We start from the raw sequence: 20688 nt of genomic DNA, 5'->3' as shown, positions 1-20688 counted from the left end.
CGATTAACACGTATATTGTATGTTGTATGGATTATATATTATATTCTTACAATAAGATAAGCTAGAGAAAATATTAAGAAAATCATAAGGAAGAGAAAATACATTTACAGTGCTGTATTCTCTTTATTGAAAATAATTCACGTATAAGTGCACCCACACAGTTCAAGCGTGTGTTGGTCAAGGGTCAGCTATATTTCTATGAAACAGTGATATAAAGTAGAGAAGCATGACCTTTCCCACCCTATCTTCTGCATAGTGTGCTGCCGAGATCAGAGAGAATTCAGTGCCATTTGTTCTTTATTCATTCTTTCATATGCCCCAGACTCACTGCTCTCAAAAGAAAGATGGTCAAAGACCCTGGACATTTAAAAAAATAATAATCATTTTTCTTTACCTTTGGCCCAAATTGTCAGGCATGGTGGCTTTCTCCCCCAGTGTGGAGCAGTCCTCCAGAAATGGTGGTGGTGTGGCCACAGTGGGGTCTTTCACCTGCATACTTAAGCTCATCTGGTACCACAACAATATTGGTAGATTCCCTGTTTTAGAGATCAGGAAGTAGAGATCCCTAGAGGCTTTCTGGTTTTCCCAAGGTCAGGTGTGGCTGAGCCAGACTAGAACCCAAATTTGATGAGTCCAGGCTTTGAGCTCTTTCTACGACATTAAAATGGAAGTGAACACCACTAATGTGTATCTCATTAAAACATTACTGCACTGGTAAAGGAGAAATTAGTGTGAGAATGTACAAGACAGGGGGACCCAGAGTTCAAAACAGATCAAAATATCCGCTAATTTGTTTTCAAAGAGAACTTAGGGAAGAAGGATCCTATCTACCATCTTGTTATAGGAGGCCTTGTTTTTATTCCTCAGCCACATTGTCTGTCAGATACTTCAAGGTCTTAGTTTTTTTTCATCTAAAGTTAGAAATGTTGGCTTGTGATCAGGCCTTTCTCACCCCAACATTCTCTGATATAAAAAGGTAGTTAAAATAGGTGATATGAAGTAAGGAGAACGTCTTCCTCTGTCATGTGTAGACTCAGGAATGGTCGTAGTGCAGTCATGCAGCAGTGTCGTTGATCTTACAACAGGAGAGCAGCCAAGGTCATCGAGTTCCCTGGTTCTACAGCCACAATGAAGGGAAGAGCTTGATTTCCTGATTGTGGAAGATGATTGACCACTATCAAGAGCAGAGAGCTCAACCGAATTCTCTGTGAGGTTAAACAAATCTTCAAATGAGACACTTGACATGGAAAAAGAAGCTTAAGTGGGTCAAGAAAAAGAGCTGTCAGCTGACACTGAAGGATTCATGGAGGTCAGATCCATGCATGAGGTGGGCATCCGTCTGTAAGACTGATGAAAATTTGAAAAGGTCAGAAATTTGGTTTGTACAAACAGACAATTATCTTTGAGAATGATGGTTGAGGACTTGAATTGAGATGAAAGAACAGATTCATTTTGAGAGAACACTTGAGGAGGAAAGTTTCTGTGACGATCGTGCCTTGCATTTGATTAATGATCAGAAACAGCCAGGACTTGGCATTCGTCTGGCTCTCTCAAGGGAAGCTGGACACAGTGAAGGATTTTTGAGGGAAAAAATAACTGGTCAAACAATACCTTCTATCTCTGGCTCACCTCTCTAGGTCTCATAGTCCCAATTCTTGACCTGGAAGCACTCATCAAAGAAAACAAAAACCAAGAACAAAGGGATAATACCCATCTCACAAGATGGTTGTCAGAATGAGATTATGTACATGAAAAGGCATGGCAAGTTGAGGAGCCCTCGGCTAATGTGACTGCTCTGTTTTGGGGGACTGACTAGGAGAGGATGAGGGTGCAGTGTGGTTTTGACATTAGGCAGCATGGGTAATAACCCTGCTCTGTCACCCACAGATAAATCACTTAAGACCTTAGAGTCTCATATTCCTCATCCATAAAATGGGGATAGCAAATCTCACTTGCGCAGGTGTGTGATTTAAAGCCAAAATGAATAACATATGGGAAGACTTGGCAAATGCTAACGCACTATATTAGGTGTGAAGAATTACAAATATGATTATTATTGCTTGGGTCCCCAGGTTATGGGATTGAAATTCAGCTGCCCCAGTGACAGATGAGTGGGAATACATGAATGATTACCCCCAAAGTATACTTTTTCTCTTTACCATCTATCACCAATAAATATTTGGTTTACATTTGAAATCTGGCAACCTTGAAAGCCATTAATCCAGATAAAAACTCAGCACTCTATGAGGCAAAATGTTCCCCAGCCAGAGCCTCCACCTGCTCTATAATGCTGGCCTTGCGTACATGCTGACAGACTCATTCACTGCTGGTGTTGTCTATGATGACTCACCCATCAGTCAGTCAGCAACGTGGAGGAGGTGGCTGGTGTGCACAGACCAGCTTCCAGGATTTGTAGGCAACCGTAGAAGAAGAATAAATCTTGATCCTTTTGTGGATGACTGTTGTTTCTGGCTGTCCAGTCATCATTTTCCTTCTTCTGGGAGGAAAAATCTCAGTTTTCCTTATGTTAACCAACCATACCCAGCACTTACCAGTGTGGTATTTGGGTGAGGCTGACTTCAACCTCCTGTTCATAGAAGCAGGCACACAACCCAGGCCTTCTAATGAGAGAGAGCCGTGGCAGCTGGTTCCTGGGATGAGTCATTGAATGCCAGGTCCTGAGCTCTTTCTCAGATACTAAGATAGGTTGTTTCTAAGATTCAGGATAACCATATATTTATGGCAACGTACCTGAGCAATATTTCCGAGCACCTGGATCTAGCCAGGTCTGAAGTGTACATTGAACTTTGAAGCTTACTTTAGACCTTCAAGCTTGCCCCAACCATTGAATTTCTTTTGTTTGCTTCTTCATTTATTTGGTCTCTTCAAGGCTGTGCATAGCCATGTAACTAGTTATGCAGTCAAATGCTCTACCACTGAGCTATACCTCCATGTAACTAATTATGGATGTGCTCATTCCTTCAGTCCACATTCCTCTTATTGGTGCTTCCTTGTGTCAGGACCTGTGAAGTGAGTTTTGATGACTAACACATGGAACTTCCCCTCATGGAACTTTTGTAGACTAGTAGGAGAGACAGTGATTATTACAACACAATACAGTAAATATAATGGGCAATAGATGTTTGAGGCATTAAACAACATGAAACCCTTAACTTACCTAAGAGTAGGTCAAGTGTGAACAATCTGGGCAGGTCTTCTACCTTGAGGAAGTAAACCTTCAGAGGCTACTTCAGGGCTGAGTAGGAATAATCCAGGAAGTGATGGAGTTGAAAGGAGATATATGCTTGTTCTTACCTCTGAGCCACAGAGAATGGGTGTGTGTGTGTGTGTGTGTGTGTGTGTGTGTGTGTGTACGTACGTATGTGTATGTATTAAGGCCTGGGGACTACGGGGAAACTATAAGCAGGTCCAGTTTCTGGAATGAAAATACAAAATCTCATTGACAAATGAATGAAGGTGAAAGACAGTAAAAGTGATGGGTGGGTTAATAATGGAATGAATCCGGATGGTGGGACGAATCCTTTTAGCCATGAACTTCTCTCGATTTTTGACTTCATCCTGTAGGTCAGCCTTGAAATGTGTGAAGCAGGAAAATGTTTTGAAAGGTCATGCTAGTAGCTATATGAGGAATGGACTTGAGAAACATATATATGGAAGAAAGGGAACCAGTGAAGTGGTTTCTTAGGGTTCTTGCCCTAACCTTGGTGGAAAACCTACTCAAATTTGGAGAGAAATATAGAGACTAAAGAAGTATTTTGAATGTAATATTCATAGTATTGCTGCTTAAATATGGGAGTTAGAGTCAAAGAGAAAAGAGTCAAATATTTTTGGCTTGGGTGATTAGTGAAGATAGATGGCCAACTGAAATGATGAGTTTTATTTTGGACTTGCTGAATGAAAGGTACGTGAGAGATGACTAGACACATACTATTGGATATTTGAGTCTATAGGTTGATAGAGAAGTCTAGGTTGGAAAGAGAAACACAGGAATCATTAACATATAGTTAAAATTATATTATCCAAGGAGAAAAGTAGAACATAAAGAGCAGAGCCTTCAGGAGGAGCTGTGGGTTTACAGCAGTACTGTGCTGGGGTAGAAAGAGCCCACAGAAGAGGTCCTGAAAGAATGGTGTGAAAAACAGGAGAAGAGCTGGGAGTGTGTGGAGTCCTGGAAGTCAAGGGAGTAGAGATTAAAGACAGGGAGGGAGTGATCATCAGTAGTACAGAAAAAAAAAAATGGTGCCCCAAACTACTTATAGTGTTTGAGAGTTAGGAAGTCATCTGGTAATCACAGAGTAGGGTTGGTAGTGAAGGGATGGGGGGGGGGGGGAACCAAATTGGAGTGAGTTGAAGTTGACAGAATGACTGTGACTAATCTTGGAGAAGTTTACCTGAACAAAGAGGAGAAAGATGGGACAGTAAATAGAAATGGACCCAGTACCAAGGAAAGTTTTCTCTTAAGGGTGGGAATCCTGTATGCATATTTTCAGGATAACAGACAGATTTACCAGAAAAGGGGAAATTGAAGGCGTTAAAATGAGAAGGTTTGGAGATGCATCAGGACCTTAGAGCCTGGAGGGAGTGTGGTCAAGGGCATCGGGGATAGACTGGCCTTGGAAAGGAGGAGAGTAGCTCATGTTCCAGTAATGGTAGGAAGGTTTTTAGGTATGAATTTTAATTTAATAATTTTAATAATTGGGTTAGGGAAATCTTGAAGAAGGACACACATTGTAGCTTGGTGTCCCAGAAGTGGGAGGTAAGTATGATGGGAGGAGGGCAAGGTTGGGAAGTTGAGAAGGTAATACCAGATAACTTTTCTTGCAGACACCATCCATTTGGTCACGAGTGGAAAATGATAAGAAAGGGTAGGTAGCTGGAAAGCACATGGCCCAAAGGCAGGTGGCCTTTTCTTTCTCTTTTCTTTCATTGACGTATGATTTATATACTATAAAGTTCACCTTTTAAAAGTGGTTTTCAGTATATTCACTAAGTTTTCTAATTGTTATTATCATTTCTAAAAAAGATTTTATTTATTTATTTGTCAGAGAGACAGAGCACGCACAAGCAGGCAGAGTGGCAGGCAGAGGTGGAGAGAGAAGTAGGCTCCCTGCCGAGCAAGGAGCCTGATGTGGGACTTGATTCCGGGACTCTGGGATCACGACCTGAGCCGAAGGCAGCTGCTTAACCACCTGAGCCACCCAGGCGTCCATAAGTTTTCTAATTATTACCAGTACCTAATCTCAGAACATTTTCATCATGCCCTCCCCCTCCTCCAACCCCATAGCTATTAGCAGTCACCACCCATTTCCCCCTTCTTTTAGCCTCTGGCAAGACCAGTCTACTTTGTCTCTATAGATTTGCCTCTTCTGGACATTCTATGTAAACGGAATCATTCAGTATGTGGTCCTCTTTGTTACCAACTTCTTTCACTTCGTGTAATGTTTTCAAGATACAGCCATGTTGTAGGCATTAGTACTTCAGTCCTCACTTTTGCTGAGTGACAGAATAGTCCATGGAATAGATATACCACATTTTGTTTATCCATTCCTCACCGATGGGTATTTGATTTGTTTACTTTTGGGCTATTCTGATTAATGTGCTTTGAACATTTATTTATGTACAAGTGTTGGATGGACATGTTTTAAATTCTCTTGGGTATATAACTAGGGGTGGAATTGCTTGGCCATACAATATTTATGTTTAACTTATTGAGGAATGGTTAAACTCTTGCCCAAAGCAACTGCACCATTTTATATTCCCATCAGCAATAGAGGGTGTCAGTTTCTCTGTATCTTCACCACACCTGCTGTTATTACTTTTTTTTAATAACCATCTTAGTGGCTGTGAAGTCGTATCTCATTATGGATTTTATTTGCATTTATCTGATGGCTAATGATGTTGAATATCTTTTCATGGACTTATTGGCATTTGTATATCTTCTTTGTAGAAATATCTTGCAAATATTTTGTTCATTGTAAAATTATTTATTTTTATATTGTTGAGTAGTTATATGTGTATAAAATTAGATCTCCAGATATGATTTGCAAATGTTTTCTCCAATTTTATGGGTTGTCTTTTCACTTCTGGGTGGTGAAATTAGAAGTACCAGGCTTTAATTTTGGTGTAGTTCAGTTTCTGTTTTCTCTTTGATTGCTATGGGTCCAGTGTCCTAGCTTAGAAACTGTTACATAATCCGAGGCCCGGAGGATTTATGCCTATGTTTCTTCTAAGAGTTTTGTAGTTTTGGCTGTCTATTTAGGTTTTTCACTCACTTTACGTGAACTTTTAGACGTGATTTGGGGCTGAGGTGCACCTCCATTCTTTTGCATGTTACCATCCCATTGTTGCCACACCATTTGTTGGAAAAAGACCATTCTTTCCCCCATTGAATTGTCTTGGCCCCCTTGTCAGAAATCAGTTGACCGTAGATGTAAGGGTTTATTTGTGGGTTTTCAGTTCTATTCCAGTAGGGCACTTGGGCAAGCTCCAAGTCAGGTCAAATAATGACAGGCCTTGCCAATGGGATCTTCCAGGGAATTATAAGACAGGTCAAGTATTTGCAGTTCTCCGGAAATTAAGCTTTGGAGGTGCTCTCCCCCTGCCCTGCCCCCCCCCCCCCAGTGGCTGCCAGGATGCTGGTTTTCATTGTGACTGTAGGCTGTTGGGTCTGTGGATAGGGGATATCGAGGCTATTGTTGGGCTGGGGCCGGGTGGAGGTTGGGAATAGGGCAAGTTAAAATGCCTTAATACTCATTGTTCTTATTGAGCTTTGCTCTTTTTCCCTGAATAAGTGCTCCCTGGAATGTTTCTTGCGTCCTGAAGAAGTTAATTATGACAATTTTTGCTGGTGTTCTAGTTAGTTGAATGGAAGAGAGGATTCTTAGAGGTCCTTACTCTGCCAAATTTACTGCCATCCCCAGATGGTTTTCTCATAAGGTAGAAGTAAGTCGAATGATGGTGAGTTCTGAGGAGTATACCACAAGGATGACATGGTTGTAGCTCAGGAGGGGGTAAGTGTGTGGGATGCCTTAAGCAAATTTTGAGAGGGAAGGCTTATGTCTAGTTAGAAAAGGGGAAGGAGTTTTCATGTGATTTGAGAGACATTCAGGCTCCCAGGCTCCTAAAATGGGGAATGTCATCTAGAGAATGATGGCAAAACTTGTCATCTTGAAAATATATTCCCATCCTTAAAAGAACAACTTCCATGAAGCTGTATCTCTCTCCAGTTACTGTTTCATCTTTCTCTTGTCTCCTGTATAGTTCTTGAAGGAGCTATAATGTCTTTTGAATTATATGTCATCTTCAACCCACTCTGCATTGGCGTCCCCTTCTTTCCAGAGTGGCTAGAGAAGGAAGTCCCGAAAGAGTCATTCAGGCTTGGGGTTCATTCCAGTAGAAATTGTGGATCTGGGTTCTGGATATGGAGTGAAAGTGGTAGGACTGAGAAGGATTCTCAGAGGACCAGTTGGCTTGATTCAGAGACAGACCACCTGAGGAAAGAGAGAGGTCCTGCTGGTTCTTAGTGAAATGGAGCAAGAGAGACCAACAAGCTAATTAACATGCATTAAGAAGTGAAACCAAGGAAGTAGTATTCTCATCTGTACCCGTTGAGTATATTGCTGTTCATGTTTTCAACTGTGGGTCTTTTCTGAATCAAGGCACAGATTGGGAGGACATCTCTTTCTACTTGCTGCTTTGGTCAGGATAAGATCAGACTGAGGGTCCGAGCAGCCTGGATATAAGGGACTAAATGGAGATTTGCATTCTTGCTGACAGGTAGTTGGATGGGGCCGATGTTAAACTCAGCCCAGTTCCTATCGCCTCTTGTTTCCCATTCCGCCTCAGCTCAGGTGCAAGGTGAACTTACTTTTCCTGAATCCCCGCTGAAGATCAGGTGTTGGGTTAAGGTGCTCTAAGTGTGTTCCCCAGCAAATCTTCACATTAAACCTAAGAGGTGGGAATCATTGTTCTCACTTTATGGATGAAGGAACTCAGGCTTAGAAAGATTTTTATTTGCTCAAGGTCATACAATGAATAAAAAAAGTATAGCAAGGTTGTAATTTTAGGGCTGACTTCGTATTGCTTCTTTCTCTTCTTCTTCTTCTTCTTTTTTTTTTAAAGTCACTTTCCATTTTCAAAGAGTGACTCTGTGTCAGATGCCATGGATGCAAAAAGTGCAAAGATAAATAAGATAAAAACGGTCTCGGACACTGGTCTCAAGGAGCTTACATGTTAGGGGGAGAGACATGCAAATAAATGAGATGGGGTAATACAGGTTTAGACCTACGTACCTGTCCTGGGAGAGTTGGGGTACAGAGCTGGGGGTGAGGAGTGCAGATAAAAGGGGAAAGTCACTCTCCTGTTAGGTGCTGTCAAAAGGATGTGAGTTTTACCAGGAAAATAGGTATGCCAGGGTGACCTAGCGATCACTGTGGCTACATGAGTTTGATGTAAATGCTCCCTCCTCCTGTCTGCAGGGGTCATAACTCCTTCCTTCTTTCTGGTTTGAATGAAGGGAAGAACAATTTGGGCTCAATTTCTTCTCTGTCTCTGTCCCAGGAGCTCAACACAGAGCACTGCAGAGTTTCATTGCTGGAAGGAAGGGCTGGTGCGTTTAGACAAAAATAAAGAGAGCAACTTTCAGACTTTCAGAAATGTGGAGGAACTAAGGTAGCAAAAGGACCTGCTGGGTCTGTCTTCTCCATGGTGGATGGTGGGCCCAGAGCCATGGCAAACTCAGAGACCCCAAGCGTAGGTCCCAATGAGAAACACAGGTAGGATACAGAAAGCACGTGGCCCACTCGATCAGTCTTCGTGTTCCCACTTTTGGTTATACACATGGGGTCAAGAAATATTTTATTCTCTTTTCTCTAAATAAATAACAGATCATGTGCGACAGTAAATGACAATAGGCTCCTGGCTGCTGTTGTAGGGAAGACAGTAGGACGAGGTGGGGTCTGTAGTGATGGGCGAGCAGTTGCCCCCCCCCCACAACTGGCAGGTGTAGTGGCTCAGTCAGTGTGTTGTCACATAGAAATGTGCGCCCAGTTTGCCCAAATCTGATTTTTCAGGAGAAGTTGCGAAGCTGGATTTTCAACGAAATCACTCAATTTCAAAGTGTGGGTACTCCATTAAAAAACATTTTTTTTAAAAGTCTAGGCTGGGCTATTGAGCTGCAGGCCAGACATAATCTGCCTGCCACTAGTTGTGACTCTCATCAAGACCCCGCCATTTCTGGCCTAAGGCAACCTGCTTTCAGAGCACGCAGGAGTCGAGGCTACTTCTAGCCCTTAGGGAGCAGCAGAGCCCCTGTGCTGGAGCGGTAGTCTTTCCTCCTGTCAGGGGTCAGACTCACAGGCTCCTGCTTGCTCCTCCTGAGTCCTTGGCATGCCCCCCTTTATGCCTCTGGCTCCCTCAGAGCCCCTTCTTTCTAACTCGCATGTACGCCTGAACGCAAGTACCTGTAGAATGGCTGGGGAACATAAAAGAATGAGCCTGTCCAGGGATCGCACCAGAACTAGGCTCTTCAAATGGTAGTCACTGGATGTTTGTGACTACTGGACAATTGAAACATGGCTAGTCCAAATTGAGGGGAGTTGTAAATGTGTAACCTATACAAGCCTTCAAAGCCCTTGCTGTGGAGAAAAGAAGAGATCTCAGCTGATTTTTTTTTTTTTTTTATATCCCTTACCTGTTGAGATGGTATTTTGGATGGATTGACTTAAGTAGAATATATTATTAAAATTAATTTGCCTGTTCGTTTTTACTTTCACTTAAATGTAGCTACTAGAAAAGTAAACACGGCTCACGTCAGTCACATTATATTTTCATTGGACAACCCTGTACGAGGCCCCTCCGTGCCAAGGCTAAACTGAGAAAAGATGATTGCTGATTCTGTTCTCATCGTTGTGAGCACAGCCCCTCAGAGGCTCACGGGAGCTGGTGGGGCTGTTGTGAGCGGTAACCAGGCCTAGCCATGTTGGGCACCATTCTAAACAGCTTTGCTTAAGTGGCCACCGAACTCTTAAAGGAAATGGCAATCTGTGGGGACAACTATAGGCTGAGGGCATCTCCGTGGTCTGCTACTCGATCTTTCCTTTTATTTTGACTCTGACCCTGGATTGTAGCTCTCTCTACTCTCTTGGAATCTGCGATTAGTCACAACCCCACGTGTCTGGACTGGAAGGAGTGGCCAGGCCCATTTTGAGTGATAGCTCTTTTGTTCTGCAGTCAGCACCAAACTGAGCAGAAGGCTGTTTGAGTACGGGTGAGCAGGTTCAGGGATAAGACGTCCTTCTGTCCCCTCATGGCTGGGCCACCAGCCATAGCGTGCCCTTTCCTAGCTGGTGGTGTAGGCTGGATAGTGGCCCCCCAAAGCACTCTGCCTTGGGATGAGAGATTTTTATGCCCTTAGACCCCTGACAGAAATTTAGGAATCTGTGAAGTAGAGTCCCCAATCCTCCCCACCATGTGGGTCAAGGAGTATCTGGAAGATACCAGGAGAGGCAAAGAAAACCCAGAGCCAGAGTATGCGCTGTTAACGGGGAGTGCTTGCTGAACACGAGTGCTGAATCCTGGGTGTGCCGGTGGGGATTTTAACCAGAAGAGGAATCACAGCAGTAGGGACGAGAGTGCAAGTGTTGGATGAAAACATTAGAAATCACTTGGAAAAATACTGTGCTGTATGCTACTACCAGCATTGTCATAGAAAGATCTGCCCTCCTTTCCTCCCTCCTTCCTTCCCTCCTCCCTCCCTTCCTCCCTCCCTCCCTCCCTTCCCTCCCTTCTTTCTTTCTGCTGGGGCATGAGCCTGCCAGCATATCTTTGCAGTCTATCAGAGCCCTGATTTATGCCACTCAGAAGTTTTGCATGGCTGTCACCTCATTAAGGTATTTATGTCCTGGTAGAGTCTGAACTTGAATCTACCTTGAAGGTGTAATTGTGTGTTGCTAATGTAATGGCTAGAGTTGCCCATGCAAAGAGCAACATGGGAAAGGTCACAGGGGAGGAAGGCAAGGTCACAGAGCCACCTGAAGCGTGCTCAGGGTTGATGTGCTCCTTTCCTCCAATCCCAGGGAGGAGAAGTCTCATGACAGCAGGTGGGGTTTGCAGAGGGGAATGACTGCAACATGGGCTTGGGCAGATGGGAACGGAGAGGAGTTTATTGTGCTTTCCAAATGGCTGAAAGCTTCACTGACAATCTGAGCACCCACACAGCAATAGGCCTGACCCAGATGCCCATAAATATGGATGAATCAACGGGAGAGGTGGCTGCCTCTTCCCTAAAGGTGGCTTGCAGTTTCCCCAGTATTAGCAAATTTGTCTGTAAAACAATACAGAAAGATATTTTTCTTTTCAGAAATAGATACAGCATCCAGGCTTGCTCCCTTGCATTTGTTCTACTTCGCAGATAGAGTCCTTCAGTTACGTGGCCTACGAGATGTGGTCAGATGGACCACAGTCATGCTTTTCCTCCTACCACCCCAGGGAGGGTGGCTAGCTGGGTCACAGGGGCCTCCGGCCCTCTAGATTGTATCACAGTTACAGATTCAGCTAATATTTATTAAGTACCTGCTGTGAGATGTGACCAGTGCTGGGGTTCCAGCAGAGAGCAGGACAAACATGGAACCTGCCCCCAGTGCTCACTGATGAGCTACGGACGCATGCACCTGTCCACAGGGTGCTAAATGTCAGCTCGGAGGAAACAGCAGGGGTCCGGGGCTGCACGGAGAAGGGACGTGGCACCCAGACCAGGTGGCACAGGGAAACCTTCCCAGAGGCACAAGAACCTGTGGATCCTACTTCGTAGAATCATGGATGGGACCTTAGATTCCCTCTCGTTCCTACTGTTCACAACAGTGAAGAAACTGAACAACAGTGGAAGTAAAACCCCAAGTTTATACAGCTCGTAAGTGAAAGACCAGCTGAACTCAGGCCTCTTTAGTTCAGTCTGTCATCCTGTCCCACTAAAGTTAGGTAATTCTCTTTCCAGAATGTTGGGTGTTGAATGAATTGAACTTTAAGATGTAGATGAAAGAGTCGATGGGGACCGAAACGCTGCTGTTCTTAATCGTAGACGTGGTCCTGGAGAATATGGCTATGGTCTTAGGCAGAACCCCAGGATCAGGCAGACCCATCTGTCTGCCCTGTCTCCATGGTGCTAGAGCCAAGGGAACTCTTGTGCTGGTAGACAGCTCACTTGGAAGAGAAAGAGAAGAGGGAAGGGCTGGGCTACCTTCTCCAGCTTTGTCCTCCATGCGTGCTGAGCAAGTCAGGCCACAGTGAGCGGGAGGTGGGGTAGAGCCTGGGGCACTGTTCATGAGCCCCCTTCACAAGGGAGGAACGCCAGGAGAGAGGAGGAAAACATCCCAAAACTCACCTTCCATGCTCATCCATTTGTCCACCACCCATATTTCTGAGCACTTTCTCCTTCTCTCTGCTAAGTGATGAGCATTTAAAGAGGTCCTGGCTCTCAGAGAAGGCAATACCTGAGTCATGAACAGTATTTTCCCTGGAGTCCGACATGGGCAGAGGGAGGGGCTATGAGACCGGAATTTTGAGTGACACAGTCAGTAGGCCATAAAGTACCTTTTTCTGCTCTTTGAGTCAGGAAGAAAATCCATGTGGCGTCACTTGCTTCAGAAATGCTCTTATCTTGCCTTTGTATGATGCAAACCACCATGAAGGGGGGACAAGGTTCTGAGTTCTGTGTTTCCGTGGAGAGAATGGGACAGTTGGTGTCTTTTTCCCTGTGGCTGCCCATGCTCTTGCCCTGTGGTCACACCCTGTGTCCCTACTTGCCCCCATCCCACTCCCCTTCCAGCATCTCTTCTCTGTCTTCTCTTCCTCCCTAATAAAGCACTGCCAGCCTTTGGCTCATCTGTTTTCCAAAAGTTTAACGACTGGTCTCAGAATACATTTGACTGATGCCATAGACTCCTGAGTTTGGAGGGGTCTCAGTATAAGTGGGCATTAGAGTTAGCTTGAGTGAGTTTTCTATTATCTTGCTTTTGGTTCCCCCCCAAAGGAAATCCCGAGACAAGTTGAGGGGGGCTGTTCCAGGAAGTGTCAGTAGGGGGGTGAGGAAGTGATGGAGGTAAGGGGACAAAGCCAGACCAGCCTGGGTTCCTGAGAAGGTTACTGCTGTGGGCATCTGGGGAGCTGTTCCTCCGCGGAGAGCCCGTGTGCAGCATGCCTCAGGACTGCCCTGGAAGGGGGAGGAATTCAGGTGTTTCCCCACGAACTCCTACCTCTCATTAGATGGCGGTGGCTCCTGGGTCACTGCCTCCCTGGGACAGCTGGCTTCCCCAGCAGAGACTGGAGGGCAGAGAATGGCCTGAAGCAGAGACGGTGCAGAAAGCCATGCACAGGATGGAACTGTGTGCGGTGACCTCCAGGGCAAGCTGGGGGTGTGGGTGGGGCGCTGACCACTTTGGTCATGTCTCTGCCTAGTCTCTTAAGCTACTCTCTCTCTCTCTTTTTAAAAAAATTTACTGTACCTATCACACTTTTTAATTATACATTACTTCACAAGTTTATAGTTCCGATATCTGGTTATTTATTACTGTATACCCAGTACTTAGCTCACTGCCTGAAACCTAGGAGAGCCTCAATAATTATTTGTTAACTGAGTGCTAGACTGACTGAGTGACTCAGTGCCCCTATGTCACATTTCTGTTTCCGGGACAGGTCTGGGACTGCCTCTGGGGGTTTAGGTACTGGGAAAGGGGAGAGGAAGGGTGGAAATGATTCCTGATTCTGAGTAGTTCTTTGCCCAAGAATCTCTATAGGGACAGGGTATGGCAATCATTCAAAGGATATCCCCTCCCCACTCCTGGAGCTTAACTCTCTGTGATGCTAAGATCCTTTCAATGGCTTACTCATTTGCTATCAGGTACCTACTCCGGGCAGTCCACTATGTTCAGAGCTATAAGAAATACATGAAAGATAGAAGACGAAGGTTTTGTCTTCCCAGAGTTTATAGTTGAATTGGGAGTAATAAAATAACCCTTGTGAATTACAAAATAGCTTATAATCAAGTGATGGAGTGAGCATCTCAGGTGAAGTGCTTGTAAGATTCAGAATCATGGAGGGGGTGAGAGTCAGTACAGCAAAGGGGGAATGGGACAAGCTCTGGACTTAGGGTGAAGAGACTTGTGTTTGTGTCCTTTCTCTGTCCGTAGACCCTAAGACTCTTGAGAGCTCAGACTAGAGTTGATTCAATCTGATAGAACTCGTCCCCATACTGAGAGCCCACAGAAGCCACCTTGTTTTCAGCCCCAAGTGGAGCCCTATCTGATGCTCCAGTTTCGTTGGGTTTGGCCTAGGGGAGAGCCTAGTCAGAGGAGAGAGAGGCTGGGATATTGACATTCCATGTCCCCTTCCCTGTTGTCACCTCAGCCTGGCTACTGACTTTATCCTACTCTTTCCTTTTGGGGTCCATTTACCTGACCCTCTGTCATCTCTGGGTTTTTACTAGCTCTAGACTCCCACACGGTCCACTGAAGCCCCTGTATCTTTCCCACAGATTTATAAATTAGTCCCTTGGTAAATAAATCCTCTTGGCATTATCCAATTTCTGTGTGCCATCGGTTTCCTATTGGGACCTGGTCATTTATAGAAGAACTCAGGCCTTGCCCTTAAGAAACTCACAATCTAACAGGGGAGATAGTACCAGACAAAACCACTCCTATCTGCAACCACTCCAAAACCAATCTGAGGCAGATTGAAGGCAGTATGCTGACAGACAGGAGAAGGTGTTATGGTTGAAGTTATAGGAGGTAAGAGGCCTTGTTAAATATACTTTGGGATGTACAGGTGATAAGAACCCTTAGACAAGAGGTTCTTTCCTATAATTATGCTGATTAAACTGTGGCAGCATGATTTACTGAAATAGCAATTGGGGCTTTGTTGTTAATGCAATAGGGTTGGCATTTTCCGTACTCTGCTAATGCCTCTGTTCCCTCCGAAGGAAGCTTCTGCTGGAAACGGAAATTCTTGGCACTCCCAGAAGAGAGTGCCTCTCCTGCTTTTGTTTTGCTAAATTCTGTGCTCTGGAGGAGATCATGCTAAGCTTTGAGAGTAGAGAAGGTGGAAGCAAGTGTTTGGCATCCAAGAGGCTCAAGATGTTGAGGCTAACATAGGAGAAGGGGGCATTTTAGAGCATCCCCTTATACTTGGCGGGAAGGAAGAGTTCTCAGGTTCTTCAGGTTGTGGGCACCAGTGACTGGCCCTGAAGATAACTGCAGGGAAGTGGCAGGATCTCAGGGGAGCAGGGCTCCTCAGGTGCCCCAAGGAAGCTGGACTTAGCACACTGTACACTTAGCCTTGACTGTGACTCCAGGACAGAGGAGATGCTCCCCCTTGTGGGATTTCATGGACTTGGACCGTATTAGTGATGGATCATGCATCAGAGAGCCATTCCTGAATGATGCCTCCTGTGCCAGGTCCCTGGGAACGTTGCCAACCCTCAGGGAGGAAAGTATGCTCCAGTAGTGATTCAAGTTAAATTTGTTACCAACCCGGGACGCCTGGGTGGCTCAGTTGGTTAAGCCGCTGCCTTGGGCTCAGGTCATGATCCCAGTGTCCTGGGATCGAGTCCCACATCGGGCTCCTTGTTCTGTGGGGAGCCAGCTTCTCCCTCTGCCTCTGCCTGCCACTCTGTCTGCCTGTGCTCGCTCACTCTCTCTCTCTCTCTCTGACAAGTAAATAAATAAAGTCTTTAAAAAAAAATTTGTTACCAACCCAATGGAATGGGGGCTCAGAAAAGATTGAATTTTATTTCAAGAGATAAAAATAATGTGAAATTTATGATGTTAAATCTTACAGAGTAAAATTCACACCTGCTTCATGTGGGGAACCTCCTCCGGGACTGCTAAGAATCCAGGGCGTAACATATCTGACCACAGATTTATTACCGTCCTAGTGGTGGGACCAATTGGTTTTGAGGAAATGACTGTTTCTCTATTGGAAAACTGGTGGGCAGAGATGAGTGTGGACTCTCAGAAGTCACAGCTGATTTGGGGAACACCGTGAGCTGCTGATGAGACAGAATTTGAAAGAGGACTCTAGAGTTCTTTAAACTTCTGTGTTGATACAGGTGGCTTACAGAGTATTTGGAAGGAAGAAAACTCAAGTGTAACTTTGTTAGATTACACTGACAATATTAATATTCCTGCAGTGACCTTTTCGATTCACAGAAGGAGAAATTTAAGGCCCCATCTCTGATTTTATTTTTAAAAACAAAGTTTAACTTTTTTCCAGGATAGAGACACATCAGAGACTGATATCACCAGAGTCCCTGGTAGGAGAACTCCCTATTTCCCAAGGGTCATGGCGGGTGGAGAACAGATATCCTTATGTGATTCTAGCAGCAGTCTTCCCAGTGGGGGCACATGGGATGTACCTGACATGTTGGGGAAGATACTCAGTGTCCTATGTCATTAGGGGATTGCAAATTAAAACAACAATAAGATCTCGCTGTACATAGTAGAATGGCTAACATTGAAAAACTGACAACACCAAAAGCTGATGAGGATATGGAACAGCAGGAACTCTCATTCATTGGTGGTGGGAATGCACAATGGCACTCACTTTGGAAGGCAGTTTGGCAGTTTCTTACAGAGCTAAACATAGTCTTGCTATATGATCTAGTAATTATGCTCCTAGGCATTTCCCCAAGTGAATTGAAATCTTATGTCTACAATGAAAACCTGCATATAGATGTTTCAACCAGTTTTATTCATAATTGCCCAAACTGGAAGTGACCAAGATGTCCTTCAGTAGATGAATGGGAACAAATTGTGGTACATCCATGCAATGAAATGTTATCTGGCAATAACAATAAATGAGCTCTCAAGCTGCAAAAAACATGGAAGCAACTTAAATGCACCTTGCTTAGTGAAAGAAGCCAGAAGACTACATACTGTATGATTCCAGCTATATGACATTCTAGAAAAGTCACTGTATTCTAAGGAAATCCCAGCTACTTAGAGATGTCATACAATGGTGTTCCAGCCAGTAGTGCCAGCTAATGTCCCAGATGACAAACAGCATCTTCTGCTAGACATATGAGCACACGAGCCTCTAGATAATTCTAGCCCTTAGCTGTCAAGGTGCCCTCAGCCTTATGGCCTTCCAGCTGAGGATCCAAGTATCATGAGCAGAGGTAAACCATCCCCACTCTGCTCTGCCTGAACTCTTGACTCCCAGAGTTCATGAGCATAATCAATGCTTGTTTTGTACTTCATTTGTTTACAAAAAACCCAAATGAACTGAATTCCTGTGTTGGTTTCCTATGGCTGCTGTAACAAATTATCAAAAACTCAGGGTCTTAGAACAGTACCAATTTATAATCTTGAGTTCTGGATGTCTGAAGTCTGAAATAAGTCCTACTAGGCCAAAACCAAGATAGCAGGAAGGCTGCATTCATTCTGGAGGCTCTAGGGGAGATTCTATTTTCTTATAGTTTCCCAGCATTTCAAGATTGCCCACATTCCTTTGCTCATGGCCTCATTCTTCTTCCATCTTCAAAGCCGGCAATATCAGGCCAAGTCTTTCCCATGCCACCTTCCTTCTGGTTCTCCCTCTTTTGTCTTTTGACTTATAAAGGACCCTTGTGATTCCATTGCCCACCCCCTTCCCCTATGTCATTCAGGATAATCTTCCCATCTCAAGGTCTGCTGATTAGCAATCTTAATTCCATCTGTAACTTTAATTCTCCTTTGCTATATTATTTTATATGTTCATAGGTTCTGGAATTTAGGACATACAGACATCTTTGGGGGCCATTATTCTATCAAAGTCCCAAACTAGCTTTATTATCACTTATGGGATAGGAGTTTTGGTAGGCATTTCTTAAACTGGTTGAGAGTGTGTTTTGCACACTTTGTATCTCTCTGCAGACTTTACACATAACAGATTCTCAGTAAATGTATGTTGACTGTCTCCTCCTCAAAAAAAAAGTGCATATAGAGAAAGTAAATATATTCACATACCAATTGCAGTGTTCTTGGAGAAGGAATTATACAGATGACATGCAGAGCAATCTGAAACCCATCTGGGATGCATTAACCTGCTCTTCTTCTTCTGGTTTAGCTCATTGAACTCTTAGCATAGCTTTGTGAAGTAGGTGGGTTGGAGCTGTTACCCATATTTTACAAATGGGAAAGGAAATCTCAGGAGGGTGAATGACCTCTCCGAAGTCACCCAGGAGTCACTCTAGAGCCAACCTTGAGGTCTGTCTGATGTTTACAAACCCAATTCTTTTCCCTTATCCTCTCCAGTGCCCCAGCATCCCCTTAGCCTCTTCCTGGGAGGGTGGATTTCCTGTGTCAAAATCTTGTGTCAAAATCTTACATTTGCTTCTGTCTTCCCCTTATATTTCTTTCTTAGCCTAAGAGATTTCTGTTTTCCCCCTTCTATCCTATGATTTCACTTCCAGTATGTTCTTCATATGAAGCTCCACGTTTTGGGACATTCTCAGAGACCAGCCAAGGGAAGCAAGCAAGAGCAGCTACGTGAACTTTTTTCTCCCTGTCCTCTACTGCATGCAGAGGCTCTAAATTCCATGCTTTTATACAGATGTGTTTGGACTGGCAACAGGTGATAAAGTCTGGTCTCACTCTCGAGCCATATTCAGACTTCCAAGGGTCCTTTAGGGTTGTCAGGGGCAGAGAGAGCCAGAGTCACCACCTGCTTCCTTAGTTGAACGTTCATTAATTTAACCATCCATCTAGCTAATTAAAAACATTATTGGCCATATTTGGAGAAATGGGATTGTTCAAGATTTCTTAGTCAGTAGCAGAGATGAGAGTAGAACCCAATGTACTTCCTCAGCCATACTCACTACCATTATCAACCCATTCACAGACAACAGCATGTCAGGAGGGCATGGTCAGGCTATGAGCTTGCTTGTCTCCATTAGTCTTCAGCTGCCATTTTTTGAGCATTTTCAAGTTCAGAGGTTTGTTGGCTTGGAGACAACAGGGAACAGAAGGAAGGGGAGAGCTTGGAGTGACATTGGGGTTTGAATCCCAGCTCTAGAAATAATCAGCTCTGTGCAAATAAGTTAAATAGTTTTTAACCTTACTGGACTCTTTGTGTAATGAGAATAACGATACTGTCTTTCTAAGACTTGTGAGGGTAAATATTATGGTTCATATGAAAACATGTGACCAAGTGTGTGACCCACGGCAGGTGCTTGGTAAATACCCACTTTTCTCCTTCTTCCTGTCTATATTGCATTCAGCTACTTCTCAGGCGTGTCCCCGAAGAAGATGCTAAGGATAGGTAAGCCATACCTGGGAGCTGAAATTACACTCTTGGTTCTGCTGTTGCCCTGGATAAGATGCAGCCTAATTCTGTATATTGCTCTTTTTTTACATCCATAAAACCATAAAAGTTTGGATAGTCAAGCCTACCATGATAACCTCATGAGGCTTGGTGAATGTACTAAGCTCCTAGGACTGAAAAATCTATATAACAGTAGATTTATAGAAAAACAAATTTCAGATGCATAGAACAGTGAGGAAAAGGAGGCTCAGCTTCTAATATAACTGTACCAGTGAAGAGAAAAATAAGCAACCCGAGTAAGTCGCCAACAGTTGAAAAGTAAATATTTCAGGATGGAATGGGTATAGAGTTGGTCAAAAAGCTGTTGAGTACAATATTGTACTCTGTTGTACTGTTGAGTACAATAGCTCCAGGGGCTGAAATTTTTTTTTACCAACATAGTTACTATGGTTAATAGAATATGTACTGAACATTCCCAGCTCTGCTCTAGGCAAGCTGTAAATAAGAATATGTAAACAGAGCCCCTCCCCAATATCTACAATTAAAGGAGATAAAAAAAAAAAACCAAGCCAAGCATGAATAAATGAGAGATATACTAGGGAAAGAAAGGGGCATTAGACTCATCATGAATCAGGAGAACCCCTGAGCACCACATATGGGGCTCAGAGTCTGAGAAAGGAGATAGGTAAGTGGTCCAAAAGAAAGCAATGAAAATGACAAAATGAGCTCTGAAGGATGGTTAAATACTTTGGGTTGATTCCTTTGCAAGAGTAAGGGTTCGGATTTATGAGGCTCTGACTGTCCATTGCACTCATGTCCTCCTGTCCTCCCAGCTTTCCTCGCAGCTGACTCTTCCTCTTCCCCTACCGCCCTTTGTGGTCTGTTTCCAGAACACAGAGTTTTATCAGACTGCAAGTCCTCTGAGGAAGAGAATCATACCTTATTTGTCTCTGAATGTCAGTCCACTGGTGTTCATGCAGAGTAAAGGACTTACTCACTGCGTGTTGAGTGAGTGACTGGGAGGCAGGATGGCTGCAGGTGAGCCGACCACAGCTGGCTCAGAGGAGCGAGAAGATGCAGGCTGTTTGTCACTACTCAGAAAGTATCTTGACACGTTTGCTGGGAGGATAGCTGTTTGGATGCCATGGCGGATGTCTGTTGGTTGCTCATCTAGCATCTGTGGCTGCCTTCCCCTCTTTCTGACAGCACACAGTTTCCTTCTGGTGGCCATGGTGGGCATTACCCCACCCTCGGCCAATCAATGTATCTTCCTCACCTGGGTGTCAGTCTACGGGCCGGGTGATAACCCAGGGCCACTCCGATTTCTTTTCAGGCTCATCTAAATCAGAGTGAAGCTTATCGGTCTGCTCCAAG

The sequence above is a fragment of the Enhydra lutris genome, unplaced genomic scaffold (assembly GCF_002288905.1).
Source record: "Enhydra lutris kenyoni isolate GAN:26980312 unplaced genomic scaffold, ASM228890v2 scaffoldscaffold98, whole genome shotgun sequence".
Lineage (NCBI taxonomy): Eukaryota > Metazoa > Chordata > Mammalia > Carnivora > Mustelidae > Enhydra > Enhydra lutris.
Note: the sequence above shows the minus strand (reverse complement) of the source record.